Source organism: Acomys minous (assembly GCF_964271855.1).
Source record: "Acomys minous genome assembly, chromosome: 6".
Lineage (NCBI taxonomy): Eukaryota > Metazoa > Chordata > Mammalia > Rodentia > Muridae > Acomys > Acomys minous.
Window position 1 is genome coordinate 93,284,784 of NC_140487.1, and position 26,319 is coordinate 93,311,102.

At 50.5% G+C, this 26,319-nt stretch overlaps 1 long non-coding RNA gene across 1 annotated transcript; it reads right to left on the reverse strand.

The window, feature by feature from the left end:
* Nucleotides 1-2,310: 2,310 nt before the first annotated feature.
* On the reverse strand, nucleotides 2,311-24,881 carry LOC311599477. The gene is made up of 3 exons (XR_014779910.1): nucleotides 24,767-24,881; nucleotides 11,058-11,311; nucleotides 2,311-2,429 (listed from the first exon to the last, which is right to left on the reverse strand). It is a non-coding gene; the product is annotated as an uncharacterized lncRNA (long non-coding RNA).
* Between the last annotated feature and the right edge of the window lie 1,438 nt (nucleotides 24,882-26,319).

Sequence of the window (26,319 nt, forward strand, 5' to 3'; positions counted from 1 at the left end):
TCTTTTATTTTTTTAAAGATTTGTTTGTTTATTTATTATGTATACAGTATTCTGCTTGCATGTACACCTGCACACCAGAAGGCACCAGATCTCATTATAGATGGTTGTGAGCCACCATGTGGTTGCTGGGAATTGAACTCAGGACCTAAGGAAGAGCAGGCTGTTCTCTTAACCTCTGAGCCATCTCTCCATCCCCCAACACCCCAGTTTTTAACATCCAGCTCCTAAATTTCCTGGTACCCTAAATCCCACACCTCCCAATATCTCTCTAGACTAAAACCTTCTGGCCTCCAACCCTTTGGCTCCCCCCCCCCTTTTCTCACCCACACACCCAGATTCTCAAGCCTCGGGTACCCCACTCTACCTCTGTTAATTCCCAGCCCTAATTCTACCTCAATCCCCCCCAGTTTTTATTACCCGGTTCCCCCATATCCAGCTCTACAGAATGCTGGCTCCTATTCCCCTGGCCCTCCCCTCTTAGGAGGACCAGACAGCCCAGTCTTTTCACTGGATGTGTCTGGCTCCTGGTCCATCTACCCAGGCTTCCCTGTGCCTCTGACATGAACTCAGCTTAGCCATGGAGAAGGCAGAAGAGGAAAGTGATTGGCTCATCCCTGAGGAGCTGTAGGTTTTCCTCCAGCAAACATTCCCACTATACATGACCATCCTGGAATCTCATAGGTGAGGAGCACAGTGGCCAGAAAAAAGGGAAGGTCACCCCAAAAGTCTGGGACCCTGAGGAACTAGTGTACCATCTCTTTCCTAGGCTGGGAGACCCAGGTTACAGAAATTTCTACCAGGCCCGGAGAAGGCCAAGTGCTAAGAAGTTACCAAGGCCTACAGAGGGTAGGGAGCCAGGGTAGCTGTGGGGCCACATGGGAAGGGCTGGATTCCCAGGCCTGAGCTAGGGGCGAGCTCAGCCAGAGTATTTTCCCACCATCATCTCTGCCTTTTCTACTCGCTAATCTGATTACAATATTTACCAACCTCCCATGGTCTACTTAGAGTGGAGGGTGGGGGCCTCAATTCCAGCTCCCAGCATCCTGGGAGGCCTAGAAAGGTGTTGCTATGCCCTGAAAGAACTATTGCAGGCCATCTTTCTTGCCTGCCCCAAATCACGGAGCTATCTGAAGCCCTCTCCCCATTTCTAGCTTTTTTAGGAAGTCTCCCCTAACAGTCTCTGTCTCCAGATGCCTGGGTCTTCCCCAGGCCCTTGCTGGGCCTGCCTGCCAGCTCATCACAGAGCACCTGAGGATGGTGACAGTGACCCTTCATGCCCTTAGGACCAAGACAGTGGCAGTGCATGCCTGAGACCTGCTTCCCCTTCTTGGAATCCATGTCACATAGTCACTTTGACCTCACCCCAAGCTTAGGCACTCTCTCCTCCAATCCTCTCCTGCCTTCCATAATGTGCATACAATTTATAAAAGCTCTCATTGTCATCAGGGCTGGGAGGGGGCAAGGGGGGAAGAGGGTCCTGGTGGCACACGCCTTTAATCCTAGCACTTGGGAGGCAGGGGCAGTGGGATCGCTGTGAGTTCGAGGCCAACCTGGTCTACAAAGCAAGTCCAGGATAGTCAAGAGAAACCCTGGCTCAAAAAGCCAAAAAGAAAAAAAGCTCCCACTGTCAATCTGTCACAGAGAGAAGTCGCTCCCCTCCCAGACTTGTCCTTCTCTCCTGTGCACCTGACAAGAAGTTTACAGAGACATTACAGGGACAGGAAGACTTGCTTCCTTCTTAAGCTGACGTGGATAGAAGAGATCAGTGGACACTGCCTGTGGATCAGGAAGGACTCCTAGGGGTCTGTGGTGGAGGTCTCACTTATCTCTCCCCAAAACACCTAGCCTCTCTTAGGGCTGAGGAAAGTGTAAATGACACTCTCCAGGGAAGTAGTGCCCTACTCCTCTGGGGGAGTCCAAGCCCCCCTCCCCCAGCTTATTTATGCTTTTTGCAGGATTGCAAGTAAATACATTGTATGAGGTGGCATAGTAGAACATGTCTGTATTGCAGCACTCAGGAGACAGAGGCAGGAAGGTCAGGAGTTCAAGGCCAACCTGGGCTACATGAACCCTTGACTCAAAAAGAAAGAAAGAAAGAAAGAAAGAAAGAAAGAAAGAAAGAAAGAAAGAAGTAAAAAAAAAAAAACTTAGGGAGCGTGTAAAAGTTTTTTTAAAAAACCTAACAGCCTGGATCAGCATCAGACTAGAACAAACTCACCCTCTAAGTTCCCACCCACAACACACTCGACACTCGGTCCTTTGGGTAATTGCCAGCTTTATAGCTTAAGACTAAAGACAAACCAAAAGTACCAAGGATTCAGCGCCCCCTGCTGTCAGACTTTCAGAAATGCATTCTCCTTGAAGCACCCAGAGAGGCTTTCTCTGCATCCTCCGGGGTATAAGACTTCTTCCTCTGACTTCTAGAAGTCCTAGGTCGGATTAAAAAAAAAAAAAAAAAAAATATATATATATATATATATATATATATATATATATATATATATATATATATATATATATATATATATATATATATATGTCCTGGGGCTATAATCTTCTACAGTTAACTGGGAGAGGAGTTGGTCAGGCTGAGTAGAGGCCTCACAAACTAAAAGTATGTGGTGCTGCACACCTTTAATCCCAGCGCTTGGGAGGCAAAGGCAGGTGGATCTCTGTGTATTCAAGGGCAGGCAGTCTGGTCTGCATATCAAGCTCCAGGACATCCAGGACTACCTAGAGAAGCCATGTCTCCAACAAACAAGCAAAAACTAAGCCTGAGTCACTGTGACCCACAGACTGGGGACTAGGGAGCAAAGAGAAGGAAGAGCTCACAGAGGAAAGAGCGCCCCGAACAAGACAGGTGAGGCTAGCAGGTGATAGGAGATGGGGAGAGGAAATATGGTACCAGTGAACTGAGGAAGAGTAAAGTGGGTCAGGGGAGCTGCAGAGGGAATAGAGGCTACCAAGGGGGCCCATGAGCAGAAGCCACTGCTGCCTGCTGCCTGCTGCCTGCCACCCACAGTCTGCATCTATCCCTGCCCATAAGGCTCTATATCCATCCCTGAGGACCGCCAGCCCTGTGACTGATGGCCAGGCCCCTGCTGGGGGCACCAAGGGCAGCCACTCAGCAGAGGCAAACAGCTTGACCGTCTGTGGCCTCTGGACTATGGGCCATGGTGGAGGCAGTGGGCAGAACAGATTGCTGTTCGGCATGATGCTTAGAAGCCCAGACTTGGGGGAGGGGCGGCGAGCTTTCCTCACCCTTCCTGATCCAGCTGGTCGCAACCTCTCCTTCCTGTAGCAAAGCCAGGCAAGAAGCTTGGCCTTGCTGGGCCCAAGTGCTCTGGCTTCCAACTTGCCAAGCGCCCTCCAGGAAGAAACAGAGCCCCGAGGAGTTCTAACCTCTCACTCGTCTGTCGGTCACACACAGCCAGGCCCAACATCACAGTCTTCATTTTGCTCCGTTTTCTCCCATCCCCTTGGTGCAATTTTCATGGGCAGAAGGGCTGTTAACTCAAGCATTAAATGCACAGCTTCCCAAAGCGTCAAGCTATTGAACTGCTCCATCTCCTGAGGAGTTTCGTCGACTCTTCAAATTTGGCGTCTGCTTGTTTGCTGGTTATTTGACACGGTCTCATGTAGCCCAGGCTGCCCTTGAACTCACTATGTGGCAGATAATGACCTTGAGCTCCTGGTGGTCCTGCCTCTCTACTCCAGGCACTGGGAATATGGGTGTGTGCTGCCACTCCTAGCTCATGCCCTGGAGAGAGGGCAGGGCAAGGAAAGGCAGTGAGGGTAGCAATGTGTAGCTCTCCCAGGGTCACAAAGCAACTGGACTGCGTTAGAATGCCAGTGTTCTGCGTTCATTCATCAGGGTATTCTCCACCACCTCCCCTGCCTCTTCTGTACCTTGAGTAGAAGGTACACACATCACGCACAGGCTAAAAGATCTGTGGCCATGAGGAACTGTGACAGCCCAGGAGACGTGACTTGAGACCTAACTTCCTCTCCAAACCCAGGGAAGCTGTCATGTGGGTCAGTGACCTTTAGGTGTCTCAGGATGCTGGTACTAAGAAAGGCCAATCAGAACTTCAAAAGATGAAGCGCTTAGCAATGAAGCAAGTGTCCCAGGGAGGAAGTGAGCTGCTTGTGTTCAAGGGGCAGGGAAAGGGAGCCTGGGTGGGAGGACCTGCTCCCTGAGGCTCCTCCCAGACTCGGAGCCCCAAGACCCATTGCGTTGGAAACAGGAAAAATCACATACCGCCTCCCGGAAAGGGCATTGCCCCTCTTCCTCCCAGATCCGTGGTCAGAAGGCTAAAGGGTTGAGTAGCCTCCTTTCTTGACCTTCCTCTAAGTCCTATGGTCCCCAACTGAGCCTAATATCTGGACTTAAAGATAGCCTACCCCACCCCCAGTTCCACAAGCTACCCACTACCCCCACCAAGGCCTCCTTGGTACCCGGCTAAGTGAGGATGGGGATGACAAGGGGCCAGGAAGGGGGCTCATCAACGTTTCCAGCAATGTTAATAGACTATCCTCGGCCACATCCTATTACTGCACATCCCCTCCCCAGCCCCCCAGCCTGGCTGGCCTGTGCCTCTCCGAGGCCCCCGGGGACCAGGCATCAGATTGGAGTCAAGATTCCTAGAGTGTCATTTGCTGCCGTTGATGGTGCTGATAATAGGGATGGGCGGGTGGGGCGCGGGGAGCTGCAGCACAGAAACGGATTCTCTATTAAGACTTCTCTGCTCGGTGCAGCAGCCAGCAAGAGACGGGCAGGCCTGCACTAGGCAGGCGAGGCCAGCAGAGTTCCACAACAGGGCTGGGTGGCTTGCCTATGGCATCGTCTGCACCGTTAGTGGGGACCACTGGTAGGAGCAGACAGACTGGGTCGTTACTAGAGTTAGAGAGTGCCAAACACCAGGAGAAGCAGGAAGAAAAACCAGCAAGCCCCAGGGTGTACCCCAGCAGCACTGTCTGTCTTCCTCCTTTTCACTACCTGAGACCCAGAATTCCTAGCTGATCAATGGAACATGGTATTGTTGTTCACTTCTTGATTTTAGTCTTACTAAAGGCCAGTCCTCCCTGACACCGCAAAGAACTGGGAAGGGCCTGGTCCTTTCGGTCATAAAGCAGAGCTCAGCCAACGAATGTTTTTCAGGTTTGTTTTATTATTTATTTATAGAGTCTCACTAGGTAACAACCTGGCCTCAAACTCAACATACTCCTGCCTCAGCCTCCCAGGTGCTGGGATTACAGGTGACAATGAATGTTGTTCTTCTGTCCCTACATACCCTGTCGCCTTCACCTCCTCCTTTGCTAGCACCAACCACCACCCAGGCCACTCCCACGAGCATCCTTGCCACCTGCAACTCAACGCTGTCTTCACTTTTATGCAGCACTTACCACTGCTGTACCCAGTTCTACCAGCAGCAGCATCTGGCACGTGACGACGAACTCACTCCTGAGAGTTCCTCCAGTTCCTGGCTGTGCTATCTTCTGAGCCTGTATCATTACTGTATTTAACACTGAGATGGCATTAGCTACTTTAAGGGGCTTAGTATATAAACAAATCATCACCTGTGAAATGCTTAGAGCAGGGCAGGGCATGTGGTCCTCAGGCTGCCTTTTCTGTTCTGCTTTTTGTTTGTTTCTTTCTTTCTTTCTTTTTGTAATCCGGATTGAACTCAGATCTTGCAACATACCTAAGCAGTGTGTGTGTGTGTGTGTGTGTGTGTGTGTGTGTGTGTGTGTTGTATGCTTCTATGCACATCTGCATGTACGTTCATATGGAGACCACAGCTAGAAACACATCTAGTACCTTCTTTTATCACTCTCCCCCTTATGTTTTGAAGATTTCTCACCAACTGACAAGACTCCAGAAGACTCCTGTGTCTGCCTTCTAGCCCTGGGACTATGGCCCCAGCCACCGGGCCTTTTAGCACTAGGACTTTAGCCCCGGCCACCAGGCATTTTGCACTGGGACTATGGCCCCAGCCACCAGGCCTTTTGCACTGGGACTATGGCCCTGGCCACCAGGCATTTTGCACTGGGACTATAGCCCCGGCCACCAGGCCTTTTTCACTGGGACTATGACCCTGGCCACCAGGCATTTTGCACTGGGACTATGGCCCCGGCCACCAGGCCTTTTGCACTGGGATTATGGCCCCGGCCACCAGGCCTTTTGCACTGGGACTATGGCCCCAGCCACCAGGCCTTTTTTACTTTCCATGGATGCTGTGGATCTGAACTTGTGCTGCAAGCAATTTGTCAACTGAGCCATCACCCTCACCCCATTTTATTTTGAAACAACATCTCACTAAGTTACTATGCATGTTGTGTTTTAATTTACTGTGGTATCCAGGCCCCGGGCAGGCCTTGAATTTGTTAACCTCTTGTCTCAGCCTCCTAAGTAGCTTGAATTATTCCAATGTGAACCAGACTTCCATTAAAACTTTGTTCTTGGAGGAGCATGGTGAGACAGGGTCTGGCTACATAGCTCTGGATGTCCTGGAACCCATTACATAGACCAGGCTGCCCTTAAACTCAGAGATCTGCCTGCGTCTTCCTCCCAGCACTGGGATTAAGGGGGTGTGTCCCCACACCTGGCTAAAACAGTATTATTACCACTCTCATCGTTATTATCTCTGTTCCCTCCACCATCAATGCCGTCCCTGCCCCATACTACTTTCATTGCCTCCTCTATCTTTCCTTAACAGTCCCAGCAGCTATCACACGCAGCAGGCCAAGAGCTATTTGAAGGATTTACAGGGGTTAACTGATTTAATCTTCACAGTAGCGCTGGGTGATAGGCACTACTCTTATGCCTATATTATAGATGAGGAGACGAAGGCACAGAAGACTGAAATAAATCACTTAGTGTCACACATGCAGAAGCTGAGCCCAGGCTGTGCTCTTGGCTACTACGGCAAGCTATCTCCTGCCATCTCAGAGATGGCAAGCATCGCCACCTTTTGACCGTTACCATCACTTTCCTGACACCTCTGCAGTCACATCAGTACAGCCTCCTCCTCCTCACTAGCTACCCCCACCTCCGTGGCTCATCATCATCATCATCACCTTCCTCCCAGCCTCCAGCAACAGCGTCTCAATACTGTTACTCATAGCCCATGACCCCACCCCACCCCCAGACCCTGTGCTCTGAGAGATGTACGTGCTCCCCATTAACGTTGGCCGGGCCTAGGAAGAATGGACAGGAATTTAAATTGCCACCAAGATATTTAGGTACCAGCTGGAATTTAAGGTTGGCTGGAGCCTGCAAGATGTGCTTTGTAAAGCTGACTTTGTGGCTCCCCTAGGGAGCCTAGAGTGGTTTAAACACCCTTTTAGCATTCTGAGAGCTTCTGGCGTAGAAAGACACTTTCCTCCTTGCAAATAGCTGGGCTGAGAACAAATCTGTCATCACAGACAACAGGCCCCTATCTGACCACATAGAAGTGTCATCTTCTCAAAGCCTTGGGAGTGGCGACACAGCCTCATATGTTTTCTTGTCTCACTGCTCTGTTGCATACTCCACCCAGCCTGCCAACTCCAATAGGAAAATGGACAAAGGGCCTCTAGGTGTACCTGGAAAGGAAGGGAGGAGGATCTTACTAAGATACAGCTTTTTTCTTTAGGGATTCCATGGGTTCTTCTTGTTCTCAACAGGTAAGGCTTTTTTTTTTTCCAGAGCCCATCACATTTTGAAAAGCCCATTACCGTTCACAGTCTGTTCTTATTTGGAAGACCCATCACTGCTTACAGAGCCTGTCATTGTTTGCAGAGCCTGAAATCATATGCAAAGCTCATAAGTGTTTGCAGAGCCAATTGCCATCCGCAGAGCACAGCTCGTGGCTGATTCCTGAGTCTATCAGACTCTGTGATAATTTGCAGAGTCTGTTACCATTTTCAGAGTCCGAGATGTCACTAAGGCTGTTCTTGTTTTCAGAGCCAAGCCCCACACTTACGTCTCATTATTATCTGTAGAGCCTGTCACCATTTGCAGAGCCAGGCTCTGTGGTGAGTACATACAGAGTGGGGAGGGAAGCTGTGGCCTTTATTGAGCCCTGGGTGTTTAGAGGTCCTCTGTTGGCTTTTATGCTTCATTTAGCTCAATCACCATCATCATCATCATCATCATCATCATCATCATTTATGAGACAGGGTCTCCCTATGTAATCCTGCTTGGCCTGGAACTCACTATGTAGACCAAGATGGCCTCAGACTCACTGCCTGACTTTGTCTCTCAGTGCTGGGATTAAAAGCTTGTGTGTAGGAGCTGCTTCTTCTCCTTCTTCTTCTTCTTCTTCTTCTTCTTCTTCTTCTTCTTCTTCTTCTTCTTCTTCTTCTTCTTTAGCCCTGGCTATCCTGGACTCGATTTATAGACCAAACCAGGCTGGCCTCGAACTCACAGCAACCCAAGTGCTGGGATTAGAGGCGTGTGCCACCATGCCTGGCTACTTGGGAGCCTCTTATGTTCTACCTTCAACATCCAGGAATAGAGAAAGATGAAAGGAAATAGACTCAGGCAGGAAAGAAGGAAATGTACAAGATAAATATTTATGCATCCAATAGGACTGCTGGGAGCTACCTTTGCGCTGAACTGTGTAAATGGGGACATGCAATAAAAATGACTTCCAGTTCTTGAGTTAAGCTCTGTGCAATGTGCTTTACAGTTGTTATTTGTTTGTTTATTTAGTCAAAGTCTCTCTGTATAACCTTGGCTGTCCTGGACTCTCTCTGTAGATCAGGCTGGCCTCTTGAACTCACAGAGATCCATCTGCCTCTGCCTCCTGAGTGCTGGGATTAAAGGCGCGCGCCACCATGCCGGGCTGACAACAACTGTTCTTACACCCATTTTTAAGGTAAAGAAGTTGTTCACAGCTGGGAGGGATCAAGCAGCTTGGTCTTGTAGAGCCTGAGAACAATCCAGAGCTTGGACTTCAGTTTGTCTTCAAACATCATCTCTACTGCTTCTCCATGGAGACAGATGGAAAAAAGATAAGGAAGAAGGGGACAGAAAAACAGGCTGCTACCCATCTGGATAGACAGGAGCCTGGGCCTTGAAACCCAATCTAAAGGGGGGACCTAAGGCTTAGACAGTTTCAGAGTGGTTTACATGTCCCTCATTAGTGTGGCCAGACCTGGGTCTAAATGGAGACTCTGGACCGCAGGGGACTCTCGGGAAAGGCCAGCGTCCTCTCTGTTCAGCTCTCAGCTGCAGCAGCCTTAGAGTCCGAGTCTAAAAACTGCACAGAGCCACACAGAGGCTTGCCAATGGTATCAAACTCCAAGACAGCCAGAGAGATACAGCCTGCAAGATACCAGGGTTCAAAGGTCAAAAGAGATGATGGAGAGCCAAGGATAGAGTCATAGAGACAGAGAGAAAGATGTAGGGAAATTCAATAAGAGATAGATTCACAGGTTTATTCACAGGAGAGGCAGATATGAAGAGAAACCAAGAGCAGCAATGGGGACAGGAGCCAGGAGAGCGTGATGTAGACTCAGTGGCTCACGTTGGAAGAGGCCCCAGAGGCCCCAGTCAGTCTACCTCTAGGGTATGCATAGCATTTAACAAAGGCCAAGAAAGCTCTTGTTTGTTTGTTTGTTTGTTTGTTTGTTTTTTCAAGACAGGGTCTCTCTTTGTAGCCTTGGCTGTCCTAGACTCACTTTGTAGACCAGGCTGGCCTCAAACTCACAGTGATCCACCTGCCTCTGCCTCCCTAGTGCTGGCTAGCCGGGCTAGCACACCTGGCTAAGAAAGCTCTTTTTAAAGAGGCAAAGAAACTCTTCTCAGGCTGCTCTCAATGCAGGCTATGAAAGAATCTTCTAGACACAATCTTATTCCTGGCCAGACATGCATGGTGCTGAGCACCCGTAATCCCAGCACTCAAAAGGCTGAGGCAGAGCTGAGACATCTAGACCTCCCAGGTTACATAACAAAATAACACACACACACACACACATACACAGAGAGAGAGAGAGAGAGAGAGAGAGAGAGAGAGAGAGAGAGAGAGAGAGAAACACTGCATGTGGTGGTTTGTCTGTAATCCCAGCACTCAGACAGCTACACAGGAAGAGTACCATGAATTGGAGACTAAGCCTAAGCTATATAATGAGTTCGAGGTCATCTTGGGCTACAGAGTAAGACCCTGTCTCAAAAAGCAAAAGGAAAAAAGAAAAAGAAAGAAGGAAGGAAGGAGAGGAAAAGGGAGGGAGGAAAGAAAAGAGGGTACATGTACACACACACACACACATACACACACACACACACACACACACACACACACACACGGGCAAGGACAGGTGTGTGGTGGTGGCACTTGCCTTTAATCCCAGCACTGAGACACAAAGGCAGGCTGATCTCTACCTGGTGAGTTCTGGGCCAGCCTGCCCTACACGGTGAGTCCCGGGCCAGCCAGGGCTACTTATTGAGACTCTGCCTTAACAAAAGAAGAAAAGAAAAAAAAAAAGAATCTGAAGCTCAAGTGGTTTCTAGGCCTGAGATCTGGCAGGCAAGTGCTTTTCATGGTTTTAAATCCAGAGGTGGCGTCAAAGGATAACGGGGTGTGGGGGTGGGGGGTGGGGTGCGGAGAGGGGTGCAGATCTGTAGCCTTCACCTCAATCACCAGCGATCCTCTTGCCACAAATAAGCCGACAATCTTCATAAAATAGCAAGCTTGCTCTACAAAGCCATCATGCAGGGTCTCAAGCCTGCCCCCCACCCCACCCCACCCCACCCCACCCCTGTCCAATCCTCCTCCCTTCCCCCTCCTCACGTGGAGCTCGTCTCATTTCCATTGCCAAGTTAAGCCCTCAGGCTAGATAACTGGATGGCTTTTTTTTTTTTTTTTTGAAAAGGTCCCTGCTGGCTTCCAGCTGTGTCTAGGGTACAGAGTAAACAGAGGAAGCAGTGGGGCCCAACACACAGTAGGCACAATCAATTAATTGGTGCCGCGAGCAGGGATCCCCTCTGTCTTTGCTGTACCACCTGCCCCCATCCCTAGATCCAACATGGACCGTCTGCCCAATGTTAGACAGGGACTTTGCTTCCTCACCTGGGCACGGAAGGAGAAAGGGTAGGGGACGGAGGCCCGTGAACAGACCTGGAGTCCCACTCTGATCTGCACTCCACACACTTGCCCCCTAGCCTCAGATGGCCGGTGGGCTGATCTCTCCAGGAAGGTAATGGCTTCTGCTGAGAACCAACTGAGCCACTTCAGATCCGGCTTCTCCTCCGCCCACCTGCGTGCACATCGGCAGAGACGGGGCAGGGAACTCAGTCTGCGGGTCCGTTCCTTCCTTGAGAAGCCTGAATGGGCAAGAGTATAGATGTTGTAGCAGATCCCAAGCAGCCATTTTCTACCAGCCACCTTTCTTTGTTTTTTAAAAAAAAAAAAAGAAAAGAAAAAGAACATAAAGATCTGACTGGTTGTCAGAGTCTTTCTGCAGTATGCCTATTCCAAACGAACTACAAATAATATAATAATAGTAGTAAGAGTAGAAAGCCTCACACTGGGCATGATGGTGCATGTCTTTAATCCCAGCAGAGGTAAGAGGATCTCACTGAGTTCAAGACCAGCATGGTCTGTGGTTCTCAGCCTTCATAATGCTGTGTCCCTTTAGTACAGTTCCTCCTGCTGTGGGGACCCACACCCCACCCCACCCCCGTCCACAAGTGTATTTCATTGCTACCTCATAACTGTAATTTTGCTACTGTTTTGGATTATAATGTAAATGTCTGATATGCCAACCCTAGGAGGGGTCTCAAACCACGGGTTGTGAACCACTGACACAGACTCTGTCTTGAGTAATCAAATCAAAACAAAACACACAAGGAAACAAAAGTCTCACAGCTTTCTGGTTCTTCTCTACAGCTCCTAGGAGGAAGGCATTATTTTATCCCAAGTTTAATCATGAAACCCTAGGAGTAAAGAAGCTGCCGGCTTTTCCTGAGTACACATTCATTGGATGGTATCGCAGGATTTAGACCAGGCTCAGAGAAGAAGGTCTGCAGTTGCTCAGACAAGAACTGTGGAGATGTCGCCAAGATTCCACAGAGACTGGGTGTATAATAGGGTGCCTTTTCTAATTCTCTCTCCTCCAGCCACACAAGCTAGAAAAATCCCCCACCCCAGCCTCTGTGCCTCTAAGATGAGGCTTCTATTTGAGTGGTCTCCTCCCCATAGCCTGGCCACTGATTGTAACCAAGCACTCTCTGAAGCTATCATGGCAGATAGCGCGCACACACACACACACACACACACACACACACACACACACACGCTTGAGCCGCACTCACGAATACATGCCTCCTCCTTAACAGCTGGTTCTGAAAGCAACAGGCCCAGAGGAGCTTGGATGGTCCAGTCCTGTAGAGAATACCTCCTAGCCAGAATCACCAAAGAATGTGAGTATTTCCCTGCTCGCACACATACACCTACACACACATAGTCCTTGGTCGCTGAAACCAAGATTGGTCCCACGAATGGCCAGAGAAATCCCTCCTGAGTATGACATCAGCATGATTGTTTCATTGGGAGACAGGATTCTTGCTTTGCTTTCTTTTTTTCTTTTTAATATTTATTTATTTATTTATTATGTATAGTGTTCTGCCTCCATGTGTGCCTGCATGTGTACACCAGAAGGGGGTACCAGATCTCATTATAGATGGTTGTGAGCCATCATGTGGGTGCTGGGAATTGAACTCAGGACCTGTGGAAAAGCAGCCAGTGCTCTTAACCTCTGAGCCATCTCTCCAGCCCAATTGTTTTGCTTTCTTTTGTTTTGTTTTGTTTTCAAGACAGGGTTTTTCTGCATAGCCCTGGCTGTCCTGGAGCTCACTTTGTAGACCAAGTGGCCTCAAGCTCAGAGATCTGCCTGCCTCTGCCTCCCAAATGCTGTGATTAAAGGTATGCACTATCATGCCTAGTGGAGCCAGTAATCAGTAATCTTTTTTCCCGTTTATATATTTATTTATTTATTTATTTATTTATTCACTCTACATTCTGATCACAGCCCCTTCTCCTCTCCTCCCAGTGTCCCTCACATGCTCCTCCCTCCCAAACTCCCTTCTTCTCCACAGAGAAGGGGGAGTCTCCCATGGGTACCTACTGGTCCAGAGCCGGGAATCTTGATGGACATGTGGGCGGGACTTCCTGGTTAGTCCTGGCCAGTGGGTGAAGATGCTGGGGAAAGGGTACATGCCATCATTTCCCCCCTCTACAGCCTGAACCCTTCAGCTTGGCCTCCCAGGGACTCAGGTCCAAAAAACTCAAAGGAAAAAAAAGGCCAACAAGAGAACCAGACCCTGACAGAATCAGGGTTTGGCTGTGGTTATATAGGAGAAGGGAAGTCCCATCACTACTACCACCATCTTAACCAGAAATATTCAAAGCACATTTCACCCTGCCAGAGAGTGGTACCACTTATCCCCACTGACCAGATCCAATGGTCAGCCAGACCACCTCACTATGGATTCCAGATACCAGGGCTCACACACACACACACACACACACACACACACACACACACACACACAGAGCTTCCTGGTGACAACAAAGGCGGCTATGATGTACACATGGTCACATGCATGAGAACACACAGCTTGGGAAACTGGGCAGCAGCCAGAACTCTGCTTGCTAAAGACTCATTGACCCTGACCCCTCAATCCGTATCGATCTGGTCAGCCAAAAGGCATTTGATTGCTGCCTGGGGCATGAAGTGGGGCGCCTCCCATGCCACAGGAGTTGCTCTCTGCCACACTGGCATCACTTCTGTGTCTACTGTCTGACTTTCTCAGGAGTCTGTGTATGGTCAGCGTGTGTCCACAGACTTTGTGTGTGACTGTGATGTTTGTGTGCTACAGATACACATACCACTCCACACAAACACACGCTATCCAAAAACACATTGCTACCATAAGCATATGTTGAATGCCAACACATGTATTAGCCACACTGACAGCTTTATAGGTGAAAAGCTTCTGGGACAGCCTGCCTTTAGTTCACTTGGAGCTGGGTTCTTAGTTCTTTTCCCAGATGGGTAAAGGAAACACACACACACACACACACACACACACACACACACACACACACACCTGTTGTAATAATATAAATGTATAGGTAAAAGGTTTAGGCAACAGGCCCAGAGGAGCTTGTGATGGTCCAGTCCTGTAGAGAAGACATCCTAGCCAGAATCACCAAGGAATAAGCCTATTTCCAAGGCCACTAGACTGCAGCCCCCCTTTCACACATGCACCCCACTAGTCCTTGGTCTCTGAAATCAAGATAGGGCCCAGAGATCAGAGACAATGGAAGCCACAATAGAAAACACACAAACTCACAGACACTATCATACCCTTGTCCTCATGGTCCCACTGAGTGAAGGAGCCCAGAAAGATCTATGGAAAACAAAATGGCAGGTGTATAGAGCCTTGTGTGTCACTGGTGGGTTTCTGCCGAGCCTGCTTGGAGGTTCAACATCTGAATTGCATCTGTGATTTTGAGGGCACTCCTGACATTGAGCCAGCACAGGGTGAGTGTGGGCCACAGTGGGTGGGCTTAGTTGTGTGAAATGTCAAGTCGGGGTGTGTGTGCTCACGGGTGTTATCTTAGCTGGGCTGGCGGCTGAGTCAGAGCCGGCATCTGCGGGCTTGTGTGTGCGTGGATACTGCCCGCCCGAGGGTTGCGCGTGTGCTTGCTTGCGTGTGCCTGGGAGAGCACGCTGTGGCAGGGCTCGCTTCTCCCCAGGCCTGCCGGCCTGCGCTCCCCCAGCCCACCGGCTCGTCTCCACCCCCTCCACTGGAGTAAACTTTTCCCAAATCCGCGAGCCGCTTAGGGCGAGCCGCCCCCGAGGCCTAATCCGCGCCCCCTGCGGATCTGCATAATCGGGTTAGCGGCCGCGCTCCCTCCCGCTCCAGCCACCGCCGCCGCCGCCGCGCGCGATTCTCTCGCTGTCACTTAGGGAGGCTCAGCGCGATTTGCGGCCTAATCCCCCGGGATCGCTCGGCCGCCGCTCCCCGAGGGGCCGCCAGATTGTTCCCTTCATAATTGATTGACTCTATTTGCCGGATTGGGACTTCAAAGCGCCGGCGGCGCGGGGGCGGCTGGGAAGGAGCCTGGCCCGCGGCAGGCGGGGCTCGGGGCTTGGAGCTGTCGCTGTGCCCCGAGGTTGAGCCCAAGATGCGCTAGTGATCGTCCGTGAGCAGCTCCTGTGTCCGCAGTGGTGCAGGCGAGCTTGGCCAGGTACGGTGCTGGTCCCTTTACTTACGTGCACTAAATCCCTCACCTTCCCAGTACGCGACACCTTCGAACCTATACAGTATTCTCCCATTTTCCAGACAAGCACAGAGATTCAGAGGGGTTTGCTTTATTCTCTGAAGACGTCTAGCCCAGCCCTACTTCAAGTTCCGAGGACACAGCTGTGAGGCAGATGTTTCTGTCTCCGTGGAACTTGATTCTGGTGGTTACACATAAGAAACGTGGGGGAAAAAATGAGCAGGAGGAAGTCCCCCAAAGTGACCTGATAGTAACCGAAATGGGGCAGGGTTAAATAAGAAGCGGCCCGAGGTCCCTTAAAGAGAGATGTGTTGGCTCAATCCTGACGGCTGAAGAAAGCCATGCTGAGAAGGTCTAAGGAACTAACCTGGTACAGAGACAATGTGGACGGGAAGAGTCTGGCCCAGGAACACCTTATTTGTATTGTACACAGTTAAGCTGACATTGAAACTCGCGGCTACTCGACTTTTCTACCTCTCGGTACAGACCCAGCCTCAACATCAACACAAGCTGAACCCTGCATAGAACCGGCCAGAGCCCCTGGGAGAGGTTCCTATGCAACTTCATACAACCCCACCACCTGCTGAGTCCTGCCTCGGCTCCACTGAGAAGAGCCTGCCTTAGTGGGTGGCCCTAAGCTCAGAGCCTTTCCTGGCCCTACAGGACTACTCTTTCACCCAGACCTAAGGAGGCAGAAGTGGAGCAAAGGAGTGGAAAAGCTGGCGTGCACACACACACACACACACACACACACACACACACACACACACACTACGTAGCCATAGCCAGGCTCCCAGGAATCCCTACCCCAGACTTCAGAATCCCCAGAAACGCTTAATTAATTCTTGATTACTCACTGTCTCTGCAGCTGCCATTAAACTACTTCCCCAGCCTGGGCCCAGTCAGGCCACGTAATTAAATTAGCACAGGGTGAGCACTTCCAGGCAAGAACCAGGTATATTCCTGCTGGGCTTCTTAAAACTTCCAGGGAGCCAAGGAAGAAACCAAGGCTCAGAGACCCCCTAAGGGAGCATCCAAAGTCGCTCGGCAGGCGGCGAAAACTGGGTGGGGCCCCAGGGCTCCACCTCCTCATCCCACCTCTCTCGAGATCTCTTCTTTCAACATGTATTTTATTTTTTGGTTTTTTGGTTTGGCTTGGTTTTGGTTTTGTTCTTGGTCTCGGTTTTGGTTTTTCGAGACAAGGGTTTCTCTGTGTGTAGCCTTGGCTGTCCTGGACTTGCTTTGTAGACCAGGCTGGCCTCGAACTCACAGAGATCCATCTGCCTCTGCCTCTGCCTCTGCAGAGGGACTGTGGGTGTGCACCACCCTACCCAGCCTAAGCATGTATTTTAAGCCTTAGACGTCTCTAACACCACGCTGCTCTCCTTAAATCTATGCCAGTTCTCTGCCCTGGGGGGAGGAATGCCTTTGAGGCATGGGGGTGGGGGGAGACTGAGATTTCTAGGGTGGAAAGAAGACTTTCCCTGCGCCCTAGAATCCAAAGGGCGGTGTGGGGAGATGGGGACACTAGAGCTTTGAGCCATCTTCATGGCTGGGTGCCTGTGAGGATGGGAGGAGTCCACGGTGTAGAGAGACAGGTTCTAAGCGAAAGGAGGAGCTCACTTTCCTTTTTACAGAGGAAGACAGAGAGAATAAGAGCTAGCCTCAAAGAACAGGCTAGAGCAGTGGTTCTCAACCTGTGGGTCGCGACCCCCTGGTATCAACAACCTTTTCACAGGGGTCACCTAAGACCATCAGAAAACACAGGCATTTACATTATGACTCATAACAGAGCAACGTTGCAGTTACGAGGTAGCAATGACAACAACTTTATGAGCCAAGCATGGTAGGTAAGCACAGGCCTTTAATCCCAGCACTCAGGAGGCAGAGGCAGGAGGATCGATGTGAGTTTGAGGCCAGCCTGGTCTACAAAGTGAGTCTAGGACAGCCAAAGCTACACAGAGAAACCCTGTCTCAAAAATAAATAAATAAATAAATAAATAAATAAATAAATTAAAAAACACCACCAACAAAAACAAAAACAAGTAGCAGTAATAATAATAATAATATATTGGAGCCACCACCACATGAGGAACTATATTAACGGGTGAAGCATTAGGAAGGCTGAGAATCACTGCTAAACGCACACTGTAGGCAAAAGCAGAACATTGAGGCCACCTATTCAGTGAGGTGGCCCTAGCCGGTTTCTGCTACTGCGTCCCATCAGCCAGACCTTCCTCTCTGCATCCTTTCTTCCCCTCAGTCCTAGAAGATGTTTCCTGACAGCCTCCTCCCCTAAGCCCGGCTCCTTGTCACTTCAGAAAATCAGAAATAAGCCTTAGTGATTAGAGAAAGACTAGAGAGGATGGGGCTTAGAGGCCCAGGCTCGGGAGGTGTTAAGAGGCAGTGAGACTCAGAGTATTAGGGGGTGCAGAGCTAATAGCTGCTTTGGCTGTACCCCTCCCCCAGGGCTACAGTACCCAGGGAGGAGGAGAAAGGGTTGTGGAAAGGGAAGAATGAGACCATATGGATGGAGGAGGAGGAGGAAGAGGAGGAAGAGGAGGAGGAAGAGGAGGTGTGGATAAGAGCAAGAAGGTTAGGAGGGAGAAACTGCAGAGAAAGCAAGGAGGGAGTGATGTAATTCAGGAAAGGGGGAAGTGAGAAAGTAAAGGAGAGCTGAACAGGGAAGGCAGGTTAGGGATGAAAGAAATAAATGAGACATTGTTGGATAGAGACTTAGAGTGGGTCATTCAGCAATATTAATCATACTGTCCTAACTTTAAAATGTTAAAATAAGCCATGTGTAGTGGTACACACCTTTAATGCCAGCACTCAGGAGGCAGAGGCAGGTAGATCTCTGTGAGTTCAAGGCCAGCCTGGTCTATGTAATGAGTTCCAAGCCATATAAGGCTAAAAACAAAAAACACCAAAATAAAATGTTAAATTAAAACTGTGTGTGTGGTGGGGGAACAGAGAGATGGCTCAGTGGGTACAGGCGACTGCCACCAGGCCTGGTGATCTGAATTCAATCCCTGGAACCCACATAATGAGAAAAAAAACAATTTCTTGACAACCCCACCCTCCTCCTCAGTATTTTTCAAGACAGGGTTTCTCTGTATAGCACTGACTGTCCTGGACTCAATTTGTAGACCAGGCTGGCCTTGAACTCACAGAGCTCCACCTGCCTCTGCTTCCCTGAGTACTGGAATTAAAAGTGTACACTACGACCACCTGGCTGTGAACCAACTTCTGAAAGTTGTCATCTGACCTACACACACACACATATACATGCACACACTCACGCACACCATATAGTTTATTTATTTACATTTTTTTAGTTTAGTGAGTGTGTGTGCATATGTAAATAAATAAACTATATGGTGTGTGTGTGTATGAGAGAGAGAGAGAGAGAGAGAGAGAGAGAGAGAGAGAGAGACTCAGGCTTAGGGAATAGGAAATAACAGGGCAGCTTGTCGTTTTGTATTATTTTTGCATTGCTTTCTTGAGTCTTTTCAAAGCTTATGTTGGTTATGTACATTTATGAAATAAAATGTAATAGCTGGGAATGGTGGCACACGCCTTTAATCCCAGCACTCGGGAGGCAGAGGCAGGTGGATTACTGCTAGTTCGAGGCCAGCCTGGTCTACAAAGCAAGCTCAGGACAGCCAAGGCTTACACAGAGAAACCCTGTCTCAGAAAACCAAAAAAAATAAAAAGTTAAAAATAAACAAATAAATAAAAAATAAAGAGAAATGTGAGGCTAAAGGCAGAATGCTTGCATTAGGCAGGGGGAGAATAGGGTGGCCGTCAGTCTGGCCAGGACAGAAGTGGCGGTCAAAGGGGAGCAGGTTGGTTCAGCCGAGTGGAAGGCTTTTACCCGAGCAGTGCCAGATACATTCCTTAGCCTTGTCCCTACCACAGAAAATCTGGCTAAGGCCTGGGTAATTGAAGGCTAATTGGGTTTTAGGCTTGTTAATGCTCTACGAATGTTTGCACGGAGGAGAGCCAGTCGATCCGGATAAATGACTCCCCGTGGGACACATTGGACACATTGGTGGGAGAAACATGAGGAGAAAGAGTGTTATGAATGGTGAGCAGCAGGGAGGATTTCTTCACCCGAGTCCAGAAGCCAGGGGGAGGGGCACTGAGATGCCCCTGGAGCTCTGTCGGGTAGCAAAAGTGGTGAGAAATGGCCAGCTTAAGGAAGCACTGAGGCCACGCCCTGCTGCAGTGGGATTCCTCTAGCAACAGGGAGGAGAAAGGAAGGAGGCATTGGGCTGGAGAGGCCACCCCCACCCCCGCCCAGCACACACAGAATCCAGCGTACTGCAGGCTGGGTGTTCTGGTCTCTACCAGGCAGAAGGGAGCTAAGCATGGTACTAGATAGAGGTGGGTACTGAAGGCTACCAGACCTCTGCTCTCCCCCCCAAAAAAAGGGTTACATGATGCACAAAAGGATGGACGTCTTTTAGAACCATTTCCTGTAGCTGTACATCAGGAGTATTGTCTCCCTCCCAGGCCCAGGTCACAGACCTCCCTTCCAGATTCTCCTCCACTGAGTCTTTGCTTCCGACCGACCGACCCAGGCGTTGGGTGAGGGAACCCCTGAGGCTCCCCCCTTCTCTGACCAGGGGAAGTTGTTGGCTTCTGACCATCAACTTCATAAGCATTAGGGCCCTGGCATAAATATGTTCCAGCCAAGAAAGATGCCCGGGATGGGAAGCAGGCCCCCGGAAGACAATGACTTGCAGAGTTCCTGCTTCTTCTTCGGAAGGAGAATTTCTGTGCTGCGATGCCAAAGTGGCCAGCTCCCCAGGAGCTCACAGCCTTCACAATCTCTCTCTTTCCTAGAACCAGAAATACTGCCTGTGTTTTTAGAGGATCAGGTGCATGTTGTTTTTCCTCCTCCTCCTCCTCCTCCTCCTCCTCCTCCTCCTCCTCCTCCTCCTCCTTCTCCTCCTCCTCCCCCGCCCCACCTCCTCAGGCCTGACTTGGGGACTAAGAACCCCTGTGACAGGCAAGGAAACATTTAATGAGTTTGTGTTCCCCTGACAGCGTGGTGACTGACAGCCGCCCCAGGGGGTCACTACTCTTCCTGTGTCCTGGAAGAGGATACAGCAAGTGTGGCCAGGCTCTCTGTGTGTGCATACTCGTGAACACGTGTCTGTGCCCCACCCCACCCCCGAATGTGTACCTGGGCAGGGCTGGAACCAGAGATAACTAACTACACAGATACAGCTGTGGGCTGGGGAGCAGGGTAGTTTGGGTAACCACTTCCTTCCTGCAGAGGCTCCTCTGGCCTAGCCTCTGCTCTCCACCTGGTTGCTTTGGGGCTGGCTCTCTCTTCACATGACCAACCTGAGCCAGGTGGGTGGGAGGGAGCCTGAGGCTGCCCACAGTGGGGCTGGAAGAAATCTGGGGGCATGGTCGATGTCGAGGCCTGAGTCTGCATGGGTAATGAGGCCAGGGACTGGCTTGTCAATAGCATTTAAGTACTTTTCTCCCATTTTCAGGCCAGACTGAATTATTTATTTGTTTCTGGTCAATTGCTGGTAATGTCATTAGCATTTGTCCATCAAAGGTAGGGAGCAGAGTGCGAGTGGGCCCCTCCACTGACCCCCGCATCCCAAACTGACTCACATCCAGTTCCTTGACCCTGACTGCTAGAATCTCTCAGAGGCCCTGGTTCCAGGATGTTGTCTCTTCCCACAGAGCATCAAGAGAGTGGGCTAAGGATCCAGCTGGCCAGTGATTTCCTACCCTTCTTACACACACACTCCCTCCACCAACTCAGAAGGCCTAACCTCCTACAGGCAGGCACCATATTTGCAAAGAGACTCCATGGGAAATAAGCCAAGCCCCGCAGGGGAAGACTTCAGCCAGTCAGTAAGCAGGCTGAGACAACCCGTCTCTTCTGTCCTAGAGACCAGTTGCCTTTCAGATCAGCTGTGTAGCCTCTTTTCTCCTACTCAGCACCATGTATAAACCACAGTTCCACTCAGGAGGCAGAGGCTGGTGGATCTCTGTGAGTTCGAGGCCAGCATGGTTTACAAAGAGAGTTCCAGGACAGCCAGGGCTATTACACAGAGAAACCTTGTTTTGAAAAAGCAAAAAAGAAAAAGAAGAAGAAGAGGAGGAGGAGGAGGAAAAAAGGAGAAGAAGGAGAAGATGAAGAAGAAGAAGAAGAAGAAGAAGAAGAAGAAGAAGAAGAAGAAGAAGAAGAAAACATAAGACACAGTTCCCTTTTCCACTCAGACCAGACTCCCAGGAATCGAGCTCCATACTAAACCCTCGGGTGAAGATTTTCTTGTTCTTCTTTCAGTTCCCCAAGGCCTCTCTCAGGCCAGGATCTCAGACTGGGTCTCCATGACAGAACCTTAGCCCCCGCTTTAGTATATGTGGCTTCCTACACTACCCCACTGAAACCAAAGGAGCCCAGAGGATTAGCGCCCAGTGAAAGGCTGTTGGCCCACTCCTACACCTAACATCCAGGTCAGGAGCAGCTGCAACCAAGCCTTTTATGGGCCAGCCTAATCTGCATCCATTCTCCAATGAAGAACGTAAAGAAGAAAGTGAAGGGTGAGATTGTGTGCGTGCGTGCGTGCGTGCGTGCGTGCGTGCGTGCGTGCGTGTGAGTGTGTGTGATGCTGACGGGGAATGCTCAGGGAAGCAACGGCAGGGGCAGCAGTGTTGGAGGAGGAGGTCCAGTGTGGTGCAATGATTCTGCAGACTCAGTCAACTCCACAGCCCAGTCTGGTGCTATGATGGCCTTTCAGAGTTGCCCCAGATTGAACTGGGGTCGGGGGTGGGGGTAATGTTTTCCTACTCTGTATTACATTGTCATCTATAGACTCTACCTGAGAGGGGAGGGTGTAGTCTTGGGAGAGCAGCTGAGGGCAAATCCAGAGGAGGAACTCAAATGCGAGTGGTCAGCAGCAAACACTGCCAGGAGCTGCAGGAATGAACAAATAAACCCAACAACAGCCCCCAAGGACACCCACAACAGGCTTTCTGGGCAGCACGGAATAGGTGGATGGGCATAGGAGGTGATAGCTCAGTGCTTGGAGATATAGGTAGTTAGAAAAGTTAGGGGTTAGGGTGGGGGTGGAGAGAAAGCTCAGTGGTTGAGAGCACTCACTGCTCTTACAGAAGACCTAGATTTTATTCCAAACACATATGTCCACAGGCTCACAACTGCCTGTAACTCCAGCTCCAGGGGAGCTGCAACCCTCTCTTCTAGACTCCATAGGCATGCCCCCCTCCATGTGTGTGTGTGTGTGTGTGTGTGTGTGTGTGTGTCACACAATTTCAAAAAATGTTTTAAAAAATAGTTGGGGATGTGGCTGGACAAGGTGGTGTGGGAGGGTTCCAGCAGTTGAAAACTTTTTCAGGGCAAAGAAAGGTGGTGGACGAAGAGAGTTGATGATGATCTTTCTTCTGAGTCTGCTGGGCCCAGCAGCTTCAGGGGATGAAGGAGGCTCCCCCAGCACTGCAGCTCCTTCTCCTCAGTCGCTAAGCAGGATTAGCCTCCTCTTCCTCAGGAGGAGGGGGCTCAGCTCAAGCATCAGCCAGCAGCTCTGGCCCTAATCCCTCTAGCTTTCTAATCCACCCACGACTTTCTTAGGCATTAGCGTTGGTCTCTCAGCTCCCTAAGCACCACCCTGAAGACGGGGAGCTGGGCTCCGAAGGGAATTAGGCCAGCCTCAAAGGATGCTTGGGCAGACAAATGGAGGGAGTCCAGGGAATCCCATCTTCCCCTACACTGTTCCTCTTTAGCTACCCCAGCCCCAAGATAGGGTCTAGGGTCCCTTCCAGGTCGCTGATAAAACTAGGTGAGGAAAGGCAGAGAGGCCTGCTGGATATACAGAAGGCGGACCAAATGAAGATCTGAGAGTAAGGGGTAACTCAAGGCTGGCAAGTGAGATAGGGGAGTTCAGGAAACTGGCACGAGAGAAACTGAAGATGAACTGAGGCCTTGAATGCCAGCTGAGAGATTCAAATCTACCCCAGAGGAAGTAAGAAACCATAGTAGGTAGGAAAGTACAGAGCCACAGCATTGGTATCCGGACAGGACTGGCAGGAAATGAGCTCTAAAACTGGGAAGTGATAGCCCCCCAATAAGACCCAGACAGGACACTGCATAAGGTCACTGAGTGCCAACTCCAAGCTTGTTCCGGGCAGCATAACTCCCCGTGTCACCACAGGGACAAGTGTAGCTTGGCTGGAAACTCTATATGCATGAGCAGGGCTATGGTGCCCTGGGAGATAAGGTCAAACTCCAGACCCTTAGCTACCCATGGCTGCTCTTCTGGGCCTTGTACTCATCTGCCATCTGATTTAAGGGTAGAAGAAAATAGCCCAGCTATATGCAGGGCAGGTGACAGTGGGGCGGGCAGTAGCTGCCCCTGTCCCAGAATGCTTCCCTGGGATGGAAAACCTCCAGGCCCCCGGAGAGTAACCATGGGTTTCTTTCTCATTGTAGCAGCCTGGGCATGAAGCTGAGAAGCCCAGGGGTCTCCTAGTCCTGAAAGTTCTTTTCCCACCATGCTTTGCCCTCCCAAGCCATCTGCCCACATCACCGGAGTGGTTATCGGTATTCACTAAGCCATAAACTTTTACTAAAATTCTCAACCGTCGTTCACTTTTTTTTTTCCCTCCCCTCAAACTGATGAGGCAAACGAGGCTTTGAAAGGTGTCGCTTTGCTAACCTCACATAGCAAGTGACAGCACTGAAGCCAGGGACGCTAAGGAAAGGACAGCCATTGACAACCAAGGTAGAACGCAGAGCAGCGGATGCAAGCCTAATGGATTTCCCAGAGAAGCCGCTGCTCTGCCGGCTGCTTCAGGCAGGATGGCCTCCTGAGCCTCCGGTTTCTCCGCTGGTTGATAATTCTAACTCACATGACAGCTACAGTCTGAGTCCAGTACGATGATACATGTCCAGGGTCCCAGCGAGCCCTGGGAAGGGATGGTTTGTTTAAACAACAACAACAGACAACCTACTGAGGAGCCAGACAGAGGGCCAGGGATGGATTCTCAGCTATAACTGCAAAGCCTTTAGACAGAGGGTGGTAGATAGCCGAGGCCCTGCGGACTTTTTGCAGGGGTGGGCGGTACGGCAGGCCAGTCAGAGTATCGAGTGGATGACGGGATGTTAACAGGCTGGGAGCGGTTCATCACCGCAGGTTCGTTAGGCCGTCCCAGAAGACCCCTCTCATTGGGCCGCCCCCGATAACGAGTCTCCACTGGATTATCCACTCTCACCTCCACGCCGTTTACACTGTCAAATCGAGTTTGCATTTTAAATGGGAATTTGACGAGACGGACAATTTGTGTACTGACAGGGTTAATGGGTGTTATCCCTGTGGACGAGGAAGAGAGAACCCGTGCCCTTCCATGGTCTGGCCTCTGCTCAGATCAATGACCCTGGCTGCTGCTCTTCCCTTCTCCCCCGTGTGTGCTCAGACTCCCTGTACCCAGAAGCTCACCACCTCCGGGCGGTCCTCCCAGAAGAACCGGATCCGGCCAACGTCTAGTAATTAGGCTGGGTGACATCCCTGCCGTGGGGACTCAGTTAGTAGGGTTCCTGAGGACTGAACCTTGTCACCGTTCTTAGAGTAAGAGTCTCTCCTTTTGAGGACAGGGCCAGAGTTTCCCTCAGAGTGGGCACTCTCAACCACTCCGTATGAAAGCAGTGGCGCTCAGGGTGTCATACCTGTTCCGGTGCTGGGACCGGATCATATTGGCAAGAAAAGGCTTGGGCCTGGGCCTCTCAGACTTCCTGGTAGGCCCAGATTTGACCTCACCAACACTGGGTCCGTTCCCATGCATTGCACGGTTTCTAGGAAACTAGCCAAAGCCAGATTCTGGCACAGGCCAGGATGGGTTGGGGCTGTACGTGAAGATGTCTCAGTCTCCCCCGCTTTGCAAAGGCCTAGCGCCCTGCCCTTCCCCACCCTGGCTAATGTGCCACAATTACCTTCTAAGTGCCCAAACAAATGTGGCTGCTGGGGAAAGTGACACGGGCTCCAGGTGATGGATTCGTGCCATCGGGGAGCCGGGCGGAGCGGGCCCCATGCGGAGGGGGGCAACGCTAATATTGTATCAGCGTCGGTGCCGGCGCCACGAGCCGGTGATGAATATGTGTCACTTTACACGGCGCACACTCGGGGGCCTGGCTGCGCAGGCATGGAAAATAGAGTGTCTGGGATTAATGATATTGAAAATGATAGAGAGCAGATTGGAAATGGCTTCGCCTGCCCGACCCGCAGAGATGGAAACGTACCTCACAGCTATCTGCCCAGGCTCGGCCCCCACCTGCCCGCCCCCCCCCCAATACACCTTCCACCAGCTGCAGAGGCTCATGATGCGGACCCTGAGTCTTGGTCCTACCTGCAGCTGCTTGAGATGGTACGAATAGGGGTAAGTGGATTTGTGAACAGAGAGACAGAACATAAAACAAACAAGTAAAAAAAAATTTTTTTAAATCAGCCTTCGAATGACTTTTGACCTGGAAGATCCTCACCTCCATCTACCTAGTGAACCTTGACCCTGTCCACAGAGCAAGCTCTGATCTCAGCTCCAGCTGAGACACGCCTCTGGCCAGAGTAACTCTGTGGAAGCTTGAGAGTCTTACAAGAGATGGGATGATGAAGGTGTGTGTGTGTGTGTGTGTGTGTGTGTGTGTGTGTGTGTGTGCAGGGCTGAGGCCAGAGGGTGAATTCCACTGCTAGTGGAGTGCTCAGAACCCAGGTTGTTCACAGAGTGGACTCATAAGTGAACAGGTGTCTCCTTCACTGATGTCTAAGTGTTTATATTTGGTTTTGATGAATGTGTCTGTATACAAGGCATATATCTGGGAGGAGAGGGAGAGAGAGAGAGAGAGAGAGAGAGAGAGAGAGAGAGAGAGAGAGAGAGAGAGAGAGAGAGAGAGGGCCTGATCACAAACATACCTGTGGGTTGCGTCTGTCCTATACAGAAACAAGAGTAACTGGCTCCGCCATTCTGTGTGCCTTGATGTTTTATGTGCACGTATAGGCAT